At 37.0% G+C, this 15,558-nt stretch overlaps 1 long non-coding RNA gene across 1 annotated transcript; it reads right to left on the reverse strand.

Moving 5' to 3' along the window:
• Positions 1-1,330: 1,330 nt before the first annotated feature.
• On the reverse strand, positions 1,331-13,183 carry LOC103164066. The gene is made up of 3 exons (XR_003488617.2): positions 13,031-13,183; positions 5,403-5,508; positions 1,331-2,939 (listed from the first exon to the last, which is right to left on the reverse strand). It is a non-coding gene; the product is annotated as an uncharacterized LOC103164066 (long non-coding RNA).
• Between the last annotated feature and the right edge of the window lie 2,375 nt (positions 13,184-15,558).

The following is a 15,558-nucleotide window of genomic DNA, read 5'->3' on the forward strand; positions in this document are numbered from 1 at the left end:
TTTGTTCATTATACCTATATTCCCTCAGATCCACTGTACCCAATAACCTGGGAAAAACGTTCTGAGTAAGTGAGCCCTGATGCAGAAAGACAATTTTAATATATACTCAATCAAAGTTGACACCAGTCATAAAGCAAAAGTTACACAGTGTACCATTAACAACACATGAAAACTAGGAAACTGTTCCAGAAAGTGATGGAAGGAGACACAAAACACACAACTAACCATTCCATAGGGATTATTAAAATAACCATTCCTTTGTTAGTTGCTGTCAAGCAAACAAGAAGCAGGCTCTCATCAGTAACATTCATCTTTTTCGCACTAAATTTCGGGTTAGTCTACCATAAAAAGGTAACAGGAAGCTGATTTGGGTATTGAGATGTTTTTTAAGGAATTGGGGGAGACTTTTGTGGAAATTATGGCACTCAGTGCACTCATTTTTCAAAACCAGGCATACTAGTATCATAGAGTTCCTGAACATAAGAAAAGTTTGATACGTGTAAGTTCTATTGTTTTTTTTTTTTTTTTTAGCTAGGCTACACAAGCATATTCCTATCCAAGGAGAAATCTTACGGTAAATCATAAATATGTCTGCACTATATGTTTTTTCCAGGCAACCAAGCTATGTAATAATAACTTATTCAAGTCTAAAAACAAAACTTATCTCATATGGGGTATTTTTCAACAAAAATATCTGAAATTACAGTATCTTATTTATATGGAAACACACTTTTACTCAGTAATGTCCAATGAGAGGAAAAATATGCAAAATTCTTGAACTATATCTAGCCCTCATAAAGCCCTTAGAATTAGGAACAGAAATCCTAAAGCCTAACAATACTTGCAGTGATTTTGATATAATGAAGTAAGTAGTTGTATAGTTTTGACTTTTATTCAGAATTTTTTGCCATTTGGGAATATTCAATGTCAATACCTTGATGTGTATGGATGCACATACAACTGCATTAAATATATTAAAATTGTATCAAAGAAAAAATAATTCCATAAGCTTCTGATGCAAATCTCATTGTGGAATTTGGAGTGCAATTCTTTTTTGGAGGAAATGTGTGGATTCTTCAAAATTAATTCTCATGTAGTAATATTAATAACTTTTTATGAATTTGAAGGGAATAAGAGAAACAACAATGTGATGAAAACTTGCAAATGAAACTGATCAAACCCTATTATGTTATACAATATAAAAAATTAATTCTTGAGGGCAAATCATATATAAAATTCTCCTTTCTGAAATAAGTGAATATTAACTTAATTCTTTTTTATTAAAGAAATGTAAGATACTAAGTTCTATTAAGTTCATTTTGGCAGACAGATTGAAATAAGCTTTTTTCTTCAATCAAAGAGTATTTTATTTAGCACTATGGTAAGTATACACACACAAAACACATACAAACACAATCACATATATATACAGGTAAACACATGATTAATATAGCATTATAATCCTCATACACAAATTATATTCATAAATGATGGTTATGCAATATTATAGTTCATGTAAGTTATGTAAAATATACTCTAGACATAATTAAATTACCTCACAATACAAATAGAAAATTTAAAACAAGTGTTCACAATGAGTATGCATCCAAACCATTAGGCAGCACAGTGTTACTACCATGACAACCCTGACAGGACTGGACACTTTCTGGCATATAGCTTTAATATCGGCAAAACCAGCTAGAAATTTGCTCATCCACCAGGAAAAATTAGGGAATGCTGTCTACTGTTAAAAATAGCATCAGAGTCATGGGTCAAGTATATTTCATCCTGTCTTCCCAATCCTCTTCCCCTGCTTAATTCACACTTACAGTGGGGAGGGAGAGATAGCTGAATCACCACTTCTGTTGGAGATCTCCAAGAATTGTAGTCAATTGTTTCCATGTCTGGGTTTGAGATCACTATCCTGATTTATTCTTAATACATCTCTAAATGCATGCCCACTTTCAATAGGAGGTATTAACTCTAATAAAAATGAGGATACTGAAGGATTTTTCCAGTCAGTTTCCTGGCTAAAATACAGCAAGAAAAAGCCAGACAGTAAACAACCCCAGAGAAGGGAAACTGTCCTGGAGACCTGTGGGAGACAGAGTCAATTAAAACTTAGGATAGGTTTGGTAACTGGTGAGCATTCCCACAATCTTTCTATGAGTAACTGCCCCTGTTTGCTCGGTAGAAAATGTGCCCCTGTCTCTGAATCGACAGTTTCAGCTTTAATATCTTGATTACTGGCTCAGTTTTGCATAATGAATTATGTGCAAGGAAGATTTATTTTTAACTCAATACTTGTCAAAATCACACTTGTGCTGATCAAATGTGCCCTGGAAGGATACAGTGTAAATGGCTATGTTATTGAGAGTAATTATTTAACCATCCAAGACACCATGAATTTCTTTCCTTTCCTTTTCTTTTTTTTTTAAATTAAGAACAAGATTGTTTTTCATGTCAATACCAGTTCCCTCTCCCTCCACTCCTCCCCTTGCATTCCCACACCCCCATCCAACAAAAATCCTGTCTATCACATACCCTTTCTGTTCCCAAGGGAGGGTGAGGCCTTCCATAGGGGTCTTAAGAGTCTCTCATATGCTTTGGGATAGGGCATAGGGCAACCTCTGTGTGTCTTGTCCCAACCAAGTCCTCAAAAAGAATGATAACGAACATGCCACCAGTCACAGAGCTGTGTGTACCATTTGCAAGAAGCAACGCAGGAGCGATGCAATTTTGTGTCCCAAAGAGAGAATGAGCCAGACATCAATGGTGCTGCTTCTGGGCTCTCTGCTCCAGGGTCTTTAACCTGTGATCACAACGACAGTTGGAAACATCATCTCAGAGGTCACCAGGCTCCATGTTGTCCTGTCTGATGTGCTTCCATTTCTGGTAGAACTTGAAATTCGGAAACAACCTAAATCTGGTGCGCTGCACTGAAGAGATGACAAGGAAATATTTAAACTTCATTTGGATATTTTAAAACTACATTATGTCTATGAATACTAATTTTCAAAGTGAGGCATACTGATCCTATAGCCTTCATCCAGCAACTGGTGGTAGTAAAAGAGATACCCACAGCTAAACCTTGAACTAAACTGGAATCCAGTTGGAGAGAAGGAGGATTAATGAGCAAAGGGGTCCAGACCAGGCTATTGAAAACCACGGAGACAGCTGACCTGATTATGGGAGAGATCTAGGTCCGCAGACTGATAGATGGGAAACCAGCATGGGACTGATCCAGTTCAGCTGAATGCGGGGTTCAGTGAGGAGACCTCGGAAATAGATGGGGTCCCTTGAATTGAATCGGGGCTTATCCCTAGAATAGAAATGTACTTTCTTAGCCCGTCTCACATGGAGGGATACGCTGAGCCTAGACACAACGGGGTGGGCCTAGGCCCTATCCCAAACTATATGACAGACTCTGAAGACCCCCTATGGAAGGCCTCACCCTTCTTGGGGAACAGAAAGGGTACAGTAAAGGTAGGGTGTTAGTTGGGGGAGGCAGGGTAAGAGGAGAGTGAGAGGGGACAGGCATTGACAAGTAAAATAATCTTTCTAACACAAATAAAAAATATGAAAATATAAATTCACTATATTGAATTAGATTTATTGTTAGTAGACTGAGCAACTGGCATGTAACTTGTCCTTGGAAGCAGTAGGAGCACATGCATGTCTAAGCTGAGTAAGCATCCTAATATTCAGTGTAGTACTGGCCATGGTGTTTGGTATCTTCCACACAGAGGAAGGCTTTGGCCAAAGTTGGCCTAATGTAAAAACAAAGAAAGCAACAAGTTTCTTTTTCAATAGCTAAAGTGCTCACTATCATTTTATTTCAGCATTTCAAAAACTCTATATATTTTCTGTACTGGCAAAAAATATGTCTGATATAGGAGTTTGAGATTTATAAATATACACATTCAAATTAAAATACACCTGTACTACTTAACCATTTTCTTCTTCCAAATGTGTCCACCTACACTAGTTCTCTTTTAAATTCATGGACTCTGGATTCTTTTATTAAAAGTGCTCAGTCTGAATAATGTAACTTTTATGTCTATGGCTCAAGGACTTACCACTTCTAAGAAACCTACCAGGAGCTCTACCTTGGAAGATTACTTTGTTTTAATGCTTTCAGCATTCTGTACTTGCTTGTAGTCTTCTGCCTAGGGTTGGATTTTGGTATTATTGTCTCTTTCCATGTTAGTACAAGATAGTATTTATTCTTGGCCTAGTTTTCACAGATTCAGAAAGGAAAATGTGCTCTTCCAAGCTATAGAAGCAAAGTTCTATTGAAATAGTGGATGTTATATTTAGAGAAAATACCCAGCAAAACAAAAAAGATTTTTACTTTGTACAAGCCATGAGGAAGTTGCTCCTACCTGAGAGAATGTAACTCTGTCAGCTGTCTTGAGATGAGCTATTAAGTTGTTGGGGATTTTTGGCTTTTGTTTGTTTTGGTTTTTTGTTACATGGTTTGTCTATGTAGCACTTGCTATGCTGAAAGTAGCTCTTATACACTAGGATGGCTTTGAAATCACAGAGATCAACAAGAAAGGCCAATCCACAGCTGGGATTAAAGGTTTGTGTCACCACTGCCCAGCTGCGTAGTCTGTTCTTTCAAAAAATTATATTATAAAATATTTCATTGTCTCATCAATTCATACAAAATAATGTGACACAGATCTCCAGGGACTGCAGTCATTTGTTTCCATTCCAGTTTTTGAGATCTCTCTTCTCATTGGTTCCTGATGCATCTCTAAATGTATTCCCTCCTCCCTGGGAGGCAATCTGATGTAATAAAAATGTCTGCAAAGGAGGATTTTTTCCATGCAGGGTCCTGGCTAATATCCAGCTCTTAGCTGGAATTAGTCAAACCCTGACTGTAAATGACTCCAGAGAAGGGAACTATCCCAGAGACCTGCATGAGACAGAGACAATATAAACCTAGGATAAGGAGGGTGTGGTAGGATATCCCATTTGCCCTGCTAAGTCACTCTCTCTATTTGTAGTGCAGGTGATGTGCTCTTCCCTTGGAAGTTTCTGTTACTTCTTTAATATCTACTATTCCCCTGAGGTTTTGAATCCTGCAATTTGTGCAAAGTAGATTTCCTTTTGAATCAGTATATGACAGAAACGTGTCTTGTGTTGATCATATGGGCCACTGTAAGATACAATATAAAATACCTATTTAGGGAAGAACTTTTACTTAGCCATCTAGGACTCTTTGTATTTCAAATGTCAGCATCTCCAAATAAGAGACATCAGAAAACTTTACAAGCCAGCTCTCCTTGGAAGTCCTAAATCACTGTCAGCAATCAGAAGGCAGAGAGGGCAGGGGATTTCACTAGATAGCCAATACAGGCACAAAAACTGGATATATGTTCACCCCTACTTACCCAAGGATGCTTTTCTCTTTTGTTTCTTGTATTCAGTTCTTAGGATTAATTGTAATTTTCTCCTCCTCCATTGTATTTCATATTTTCTGCTGCAGGACATGTTAAGCTGAGTGGGAGAAATGAGTGAGAAGCTGAGAAGGAGTTCTCATAGCTTTCCTCAGGATTTGCTTTCCATTGGTGGAATTGATCACACTGTTCTTATTGGTTCAGGCTCCAAATGACATTTGAATGCACACAGACCTTCAATGTGAGGAAGGGAGACAACAAGACATCTTGTCTGCATTCTAGTTCTTATTAGATCTGGGATATTACAAAAACCCAACTGTAAATTGACCCAGACAAAGGAAACTGTTCTGACAAATGCAGAAGATATAGCCCATGGAGATTAACAATTTCTCTTTGTGTTCGATTCCTTGTATTATATCTCTGAATCATTGATTCTTCCTCCTGTAAATCAAGGAGATGTCTGCACTTTGAACTACTGGTTATCTTTAAAAATGTGACATCCCACTCTCAGACCTACAGTATCTGCAAAAAATAATTCTCTTGAGTCATTAGGAAATCACAAAGACTAGGAAAGGACTTTGTTTACTCCCCTGTGGTGGAACCCTTATTACAGCACTTACAGCATTATAAATTTATTCATGAAACTTACACTTTGCTGTACTCCATCCCAACTTCACCTGACTCACAGATGTGTGTGTATATCAATATGTCTTTAGGACTCAATTTATTTCTGTATGCCTCTTGCAGAATGAAAGAAATTACTTTTGTATATCTACAGCATTTTCGCCCTAGCACCTGTCTATTAAAGCAGCTTGTGGTTTTCCTTACGTACCATAGTAATGATAACCAACCTCATAATTATTAATATATTCTTAATTTTTTGCCAGAGTGACAAATATATTTTAAAATATCACTCACTATTTTCTCTTTTATGTCATATTGATCATGAGAGACAGCAGTTTTTTTCCTGCAAACTAGAAGCCACTAACATGATTACAAACCTTCCATTGTGTCACCCGAAGCTTCTAAATGGCAGCAAATGGATTTCTTTGCTATGATTACATAAGCATAAAGCAACATCAACAATAGGTTCTTTTTCTCATAATTGATGTTCTATTCATATTTTCAAAATCTTACCTGAATATCAAGTGTGTCCCCATATGTGTCCCTGCTGCCAAGAACAAAACCAATACATTACTGGAATCTGAGTGAGAACACTCTCTTATCCCTCATATAAGGGGTCTAGTTTTCTCAATATCACTGTAGATATACTTTGATGAAATTCAAGTAATTTATAATAAGTATGTAAGTTCATATAAGTTTATATGTTGAGTTTTCTCGTATAAGTTATATATATGCATGTATGTATACGCATGTTTACTTTTTGTAGGCATATCATAGAATTTCATGCATGCTATTTTTATTTGCATTACTTCATGCTTCTTTTTGTTTCCTCCTTCAATATGATAGCTGCAACAATAAATGTTAAATTAAAAATAACTAAACATTCCAATGATTTTATTATCAATATAAAATACACACATATCTAACCCAGACTGCATACAGATTTGGTTATTATTTATAACAGATTTAATATTGACCTTTTGGAATTAATAGGAATATAGAAGTTATGCTTCAATAGAAATAGATGCTTTTCATTTCCTTGCAATATATGCCCTTGAATTTTCAGCTAATTGTGGTAATTGAGAAATGTTCCCATCTGATTTTGCATTAGTTTCTGATGTCATTGAATTAACCTTTCTTGGTTGTTTCTTTGCTTTTATTTTCTTTCTATTATTTTTCAAATTTCCAAAACTTTCTGTTTTTAATTCCCTATCCCTTTTAGAAGACACTGTCTTCACCCCAGATGTCCTTTTTTCTTTGGATAACAGAAGGTATATGAAAATTGCAGGCAATATTGTCTGAGTCTAAAAGTGAAAGTGGATTGTCAGGATTAATCCGTTGTCGTTTAAGGATACAATGCAAGTTATTGGCCATTTCAGCATTTGTGAAAGTGTGGAACTGTGCTGTAAAATAGTGTTGATTTTCATGACAGTTAAAACAAATCTTGCCCCCAGGTGTAAGGATAAATATTCAGGATAAATTTGATAATAATATGGCTTCAGGGAAAATGCAGCTGATTGTTCTTTTTTTTTTCCACTATCATTCTACCAATGTGGGGGAAGTTAGGTTATTATATTACAAGTTTTTCTTCCTGTCAATGATATATGATCCCCTTGCTGAAAAAAAAATACTGTAAAAATTTCAGACATGTTTGGGTCACAAGCAGTAACCCCACAAATGCCTAAAGGTTAGATCAACAGTAGGTGAGCACGTTATTATATTTGAAGAAGCCACTAAAAGTTCAAATTTGCCTCGATGTTTTGTAGACTTCTAACATGCAGTTTTGACACAGTGAAGCAGAATGTTTAAAAGTTTATTATTAGCTACTGAATAATTTACAGTATGTCTTTGTATTGTACTAGTGAATTGAATTGAGAAAATGAACTTATAAGTAGAGAAACCATGATAGAACACATTTTACCCAATTCTGAAGTCTTATGTACAGCAGATTGAACAACAGTCTTCTTTTTGGATGTTTTTGTGGGATAAAAAAACATCAGAGACACTGGTATGTGTATATTTTTAGGCACACTGTCTCCTCACGGTTATTATTTTCTATCTGTATCTTTTTTAACTTCTCTTTTCATTTATTTTTTTATTGCAAGAGACGAATTTACAAGTGTTCTCTTAATTATAGTAGTATTCCGGTCAGCTAATGCATGTGATGCAACATGGTAGTGTTCTCTGAGTGTGAACTTCATGGCTGAGGCATCAGGGATCCATGATTATAAACACAACTCTGGCAAACTGTTGTAAGCATGCTAATGCTGAATATGTTACTGATAACTTCTCAGAGACAATGGTACTACAGCTTGGTGGTTGGTACTGTTTTGGTTGTGATTTTCCTTTTTAAATTATTAATTCTTATTTTCCATTCTAGGCCAATTCCCCACCATCCATTCCTCCCACTGGCCCCATTTCACCACAGACTTCCAAATCCACATTAGAGACGGTAAAGCCTTCCTTAGGAAGTCTAAAATTCTTTCCCTTCATCAGGTAGGGGCAAGACCAAGGCTCCCCTCCTGGTCTAGACTGAGAAAGTTTTCTCTTCATATAGAAAGGGCTTCGGTAAGTTATATTGTGCATTACTGAAATATCTTAGACCCATTGCCAATGCCCTCATATAATTCCTTGCTGCACAAATGTCTCCTATATTTTGGAAGTCTAGGTCATCTTATGCAAGCTCCCAGATTTCAGACCTGAGAGATTGACCTCTCAGTTGCTCTGGTCAGCTGATTTTGTGGTTTTACCCACTACTGACTTGAATCCTTTGTTCATATCATCTCCATTCCCTCACTTTGATTGTACCCAAGGAATAGAAAAAAATCATACAGAGTGAGGTAACCCAGACTCAGAAAAAAAAAGATATGGTACCTACTCATTCATAAGTAGATACAAGTCATAAAACAGCAGATGCCCAGCCCACAATCCTCAACACCCAGAGATAGCAACAGTTTTAGAAAGAGATGGAAGAAGATGCAGAAAACCAAAACTAACCATTTTGTAGGCCTTCTTTAAATACTCATTCCTTTCTTAATCATTGCGAAGCAGAAAACTTTTCTCTGTTAAGCAAGTTCAACTTCTCTGTATTATCCTTATAACTCCTAAACTCTCATCTTCTTCCCAGCAACCACACAGTTGGTTCTCCCACCTAAATTAACCTGTCTAAATATAAGCCAGACAGCTTCTTTTTTAAACGTATCACACTGACATATATTCACACAGTAAAAATGAATATTCCATACTCTATTTTATAATTAAAACTTCATAATGAAAATATTTGGGAATAATATTTTATATATTTTATGTGTACATTAAGTCAAAAATATCTGTGTTTGTTTCTTACATATTTCAAACATTAAGCAGTGATTATCGTAATTTCTCAGGCCTATAACCTCAACAACACCAGCAACACCAGCAAGTTGTAATGCAAAACATCAGAGTTGATGTTGAATATCATATGACATGCTTGTCCTTGATTTAACTGGTGAGAATTCCCACAGTCATGCCATGAGTAACTGCTCCTGTTTGCTTGGTAGAAAATGAGCTCCTGTCTATGAATCGAAATTTTCAGCCTTAATATCTTGATTACTGGCTGAGTCTTGCACCCTACATTGTGTACAAGGAAGATTTATTTTTTATCTCTATACTTGGAAAACTCATGCTTGTGCTGATCAAATGTTCCTTGGAAGAATAGAGTGTAAATGGTTATGTTAGTGAGAATAATTATTTAACTATCTGAGACACCATGAATTTCTTTTCTTTTCTTTTCTTTTGATTAGGAATAAGATTGTTTTACATGTCAATACCAGTTCCCTCTCCCTCCACTCCTCCCCTTACAACCCCCACCCAACTAACACCCTATCTATCACATATCATTTCTGTTCCCAAGGTAGGGTGAGGCCTTCCATAGGGGTCTTAAGAATCTCTCATTTGCTTTGGGATAGGCCCTATGGCAACCCATGTATGTCTTGGCCCAACCAAGATCTCAGAAAGAATCATACTGAACATTCCACTAGTCACAGAGCTGTGTATACCCTTTGTGAGAAGCATCTCAGGTGTGATATCATTTGGTGTCCCAAACAGAGAATGAGCCAGACTCGGCTGGTGCTGTTTCTGGGATTTCTGATGCAGGGTCTTTAACCTGTGATCACAACGACAGCTGGAACTTCTCAGAGGTCACCAGGCTCCATGTTGTCCTGTCTGATATGCTTTCATTTCATGTAGTACTTGAAATTCTCAAACCACCTAAATCTGGTGCAGAGGGCTCTGCTGCACTGGAAGACATACTATGGATATATCTAGACTTCATTTGGATAATATTAAATCTACAATATGTCCATGAATACTAATTTTCAAAGTGAGGCATACTGATCCTATAGCCTTCATCCAGCAGCTGGTAGTAGTAAAAGCAGATACCCACAGCTAAACCTTGAACTAAACTTTAATCCAGTTGGAGAGAAGGAGGATTGATGGGGAAAGGGGTCCAGAAAAGGCTGGTGAAACCCAGAGAAACTGCTGCCCTGAATATTGGAGAGCTCTTGGTCCCCAGACTGATAGCTGGGAAACCAGCATGGGACTGATCCAGTTCAGCTGAATGTGGGTTTCGTCCTAGGATATCAATGGGCCCCCTTGTAGTGAATCAGTACTTATCCTGATCATAGGTATGTAATTTGGTAGTCCAACCCACATAGAATGATACTCTCTGAGCCAAGAAACAAAGGGATGGGCCTAGGCCCTTTCCCAAATGATATGAGAGACTCTGGAGACCCCCTATGGAAGGACTCACCCTTCCTTGGGAGCAGAATAGATAGGGTGTTGTTTGGGGGGGCAGGAGAGGAGGGGAGTGAGTGGGAACTGGGATTGGCATGTAAAATAATCTTTCTAACTCAAATGAAAAATATCAGAAAATAAATTCACTACACTGAATTGGATTTATTGTTAGTAGACTGAGCTACTGGAGTGTACCCAGTCCTGGGAAGCAGTCCTGGGTAGCAGTAGAAGTTCATGCATGTCTAAGCTGAATAAGCATCCTAATATTCAATGTAGTACTGACAATGGTTTTGGTATCTTCCATGTACAGGGAGGCTTTGGCCAAAGTTGGCCTGATGTAAAAACAAAGACCAGAACAATTTTCTTTTTCCATAGCTAATGTGCTCACTGAAAGACCCCGGGAGGCTCAGGACCCCAGGATCTCATTCTAGGACTGCAAAGACGACAATCACAAAGCAGAGTAAAAACCTTGATGCAAACAGCACAAGGCTTTATTGGAGTTGTCTAAGGAGCTAACCCCATGTTAGCTCAGGCGTTTCATCCATCCATCATGACAGATGGCTAGGAAAGACGCTGCGAAGCCTCGACATAGAGATCTTATAATACAGTGTAAAGGGGTGTCTAGGGGTACGCACAGGCTCAGGATTGGTGTCGCTCCAGGCTTGGAGGCTTTGCCCTGTGTTGATTGTTTAACTGGTTGTTATGGTCCATAGGCCCTCCCAGGATGATTGCTAGCTCAACATGTCATTGCAGTGCACTTTTCCATAAAGAACACCAAGATCCATAAAGCATAGCACCACCAGCTAACTGCTGATTGGTTCCTTACCACGAGGCAGGCATCTGTCCTCCTAGTGATCAAGGCAAGGTCAGGCAAACATGGTTACTCTCATGGCAGCAGAAATAGGCAGGCATTTGACCCCCTAATTCACAAAGCAAGGTCAGGAAAGCATGTGTTAGACTGTCATGTCTGCCAAAATGGGGAACTGGGCCCCTCATTCCCCATTTTCTTTTTTTGGAGATTCCAATCATGGAATTTCTGTCTCTCTGCCATCCCCATAAAATATCAAGAATTGCTGAGATGATATGTTAATTATGGCTCAAAAATTTATAATTTGTGGGTTTGCCTTTAGAATTCTTAGCCTAGCAATTGCTGAGTGAATACCCCTCCAAAACTGTACTATTGTCTGGGTTGGACTTTTTAATAAGAAGCTTCTAATTTCAAAAACAAAACAAAAATTGAGGCATAAGGGTAATCGACACTATCAGAATATAACAGAAGTGTGGTAACAGAATTTCTCAGAGTATAAAAACTAGATATTCTAAAATGGAATATTCCACTCAAAGGGAAAAACTACGACAAAAGCAGCTTGAAGAAAGTGCCGCAAACCAGTAATCAGAATTTGATCAATATGAAAGAGAACTATATTTAATTCACTCTTTGAAATTCAATATCCCTGCCTCTTTGACAAAAAGCAGGGAGGGGGCAGAGATAGATGAATCAGCATCTCTGACGCAGATCTCCAAGAACTGCAGTCATTTGTTTCCATTCCAGGGTTTGAGATCTCTCTCCTCATTGGTTCCTGATGCATCTCTAAATGTATTCCCTCCTCCCTGGGAGGCAATCTGATGTAATAAAAATGTCTGCACAGGAGGATTTTTTCCAGTCAGGGTCCTGGCTAATATCCAGCTCTTAGCTGGTATTAGTCAAACCCTGACTGCAATAGACTCCAGAGTAGGGAACCTCTCCCAGACACCTGCACGAGACAGAGACAATATAAACCTAGGATAGGCAGAGTTTGGTGGGAAGTCCCATGCTGCCCTGCTAAGTCACTCTCTCTATTTGTAGTGCAAGTAATGTACTCTTAGCTCAGAAGCCTCTGTTTGTTCTTTCATATCGGCTATTCCATTGAAATTTTGAATCCTGCAATATGTGCAACGGAGATTTCCTTTTGAATCAGTATCTGACAGAAACGTTTCTTGTGTTAATCATATGGGTCACTGTAAGATACAATATAAAATGATTATGTAGGGAAGAATTCTTACTTAGCCATCTAGGGCTTTTTGTATTTCAAATGTCAGCATCTTCAAATAAGAGACATCAGAAAACAATACAAGCCAGCTCTAATTGGCAGCCATGAAGCATATTCAGCAATCAGAAATCAGAGAGGCAGGGAATTTCATTAGATAGCCAATATATAGTCACAAAGAACTGGATCCCTACTTACCCAAGGAAGCTTTTCTCTTTTGTTTATTTTATTCAGTGCTTAGGATTAATTGTATTTCCATTCTCATCCACTGTATTCTGTGGTTTCTGCTGCTGGACATGTTAAGCTGGGTGGGAGAAATGAGTCAGCAGCTCAGAAGGAGATCTCAAAGCTTTCCTAAGGATTTGCTTTCCATTGGTGGGATTGATAGGACTCTTCTTATTGGTTCAGGCTCCAAATGACGTTTGAATGCACACAGACCTACAATGCGAGGCAAGGGGAGCATATAAGTTGTCAGAATTACAGTCTCTTACCAGACACACATCTGCATTCCAGTTCTTATTAGCTCTGGGATACTACAAAAACCCAAGGGTAAATTGACACAGGCAAAGGAAACTGTTCCTGACAAATACAGAATATAGAGCCCATGGATATTAGCAATTTTTGTTTGTGTTTGATTCCTTGTATTATAGCTCTGATTCATTGATTCTTTCTCCGTGAATCAAGGAGATGTCTGTGCCTTGAAATACGGGCTATCTTGAAAAATTTGACTTCCCACTATTAGACCGAAAGTACTGCAGTATGTGCAAAAATAATAATTCTTGAATCTTTAGTAAATCGCAATGAATAGGAAAGGCTTCTCTTTACTCCCCTCTGGTGGAAACCTTGTTGTAACACTTATGGCATTGAAAATTTATTCATGAAATTTATAAATTGCTGTGTTCTATATTAACTTTTGCCTGAATAAACTATTTGTGTTCATATCTATCAATATTTCATTAGGACTCAGTTTACTTCTGTATGCCTCTTGCAGAATGAAAGAAATTCCTTTTGAATATCTATCAGCATTCTAGCCCCAGGACCTGGCTATTAAAACAGCTTTTGGTTTTCCTTACATCTCATAGTCATGATCACAAACCTCATAATTGTTGATATTTTCTCAATTTTTGGACACAATGACAAATATATAGTTAAAGATCATGAGGGAGTGCAATTATGTTCTTGGTAACTTTTAAGCAACTAACATGCTTGTTAACTTTCCATTGTGCACCTGAAGCTTCTAAATGGCAGCAAATGGATTTCTTTGCTATGATGACATAAGCAACATCAACAATAGGTTCTTTCTCTCATTAATTAACTTCTTCATATTTTTTTCATTTCTTCTCTGCATATCAAGTGTGTCCCTATATGCATCCCTTTGGCCAAGAACAATACCAAATAAAATATTACTGACATCTGAGTTAGAACACTCTCTTATCCCTTCACAGTATAAGGAATCTAGTTTTCTCAATAGCCATACTATGATTCATTTCAAGTACTTTATAACAATTATATTAAACCATATAAGTGTATATGTTGAGTTTTCTCCTATAAGTTACATGTACGTATGTATATGCTTGTTTACATTTTGTGGGCATATCAAAGAATTTCTTGCATGCTAATTGTATTTGCGTCACTTCATGCTTCTTTTTGTTTCCTCCTTCAGTACAATATCTGAACAATAAATGTTAAATTAAAAATGACTAAAAATCCAATGATTTTATTATCATTATGTAAATATACAAATAACTAATACAGATTCTATACAGATTGTCATTAATTATAACAGATTTAACATTGACATTTTGGAATTAAAAAGACTAAAGCATTTATGCTCCAGTAGAAACACATCTTTTCTATTTTACTTTCGATATATGCCCATGAATTTTCTGCTAATTGTGGTCATTGAGAGGTGTTCCAATCTAATTTTGCATTACAATTTGTGATGTCATTGTACTAACCATTTTTGGTTGTTTCTTTGCTTATATTTTCTTCGTATCATGTTTCAAAATTCCAAAACTTTCTGTATTTAATTCCCTATCCTTCTTAGAAGATACTGTCTTCATGACAGATGACCTTTTCCTTTTGATAACAACCGTTATATGACCATTGCAGGAAATATTTTCTGAGTCTAAAAATGAAAGTGGATTGTGCAGATTAATCAGTTGTCCTTTAAGGATACAGTGCAGGTTATTGGCCATTTCACGAATTGGGAAAGTGTGTAACTATGATGCAAAATGGTGTTTATTTTTCAGACAGTTACAATTAAACTTCCCTGTAGCTGTAAGGATAAATATGCAGGATAAATTTGAAAATAATATGGCTTCAGGGAAGATAGAGATGATTGTTCTGTTTTTTGTCCACTATCATTCTACCAATGCAGGGGAATTTAGGCTATTATTTTGCAAGTGTTTCTTCCTGTCAATGATACATGACCCCATTGCAAAAAAAAATAATTACTGTACAAAATTCAGACAAGTTTGGGTCACAACCAGTAACCCCATAAATGCCTAATGGTTATTAGGTTATTACATTTGAAGAAGCCATTAAAAGCCTCAAATTTGCCTTGATTTTTTTTGTAGAATTCTTAAATGCAGTTTTGCCACTTTAAGCAGAATGTTTGTAAGTTTATTGGCTACTGAGTAATTTACAGTATATCCTCTGTGTCATAATAGTGAATAGAACTGACAAAATGAACTTATTTGTAAATAAACCATGATAGAACACAT

The sequence above is a fragment of the Cricetulus griseus genome, chromosome 3 (assembly GCF_003668045.3).
Source record: "Cricetulus griseus strain 17A/GY chromosome 3, alternate assembly CriGri-PICRH-1.0, whole genome shotgun sequence".
Lineage (NCBI taxonomy): Eukaryota > Metazoa > Chordata > Mammalia > Rodentia > Cricetidae > Cricetulus > Cricetulus griseus.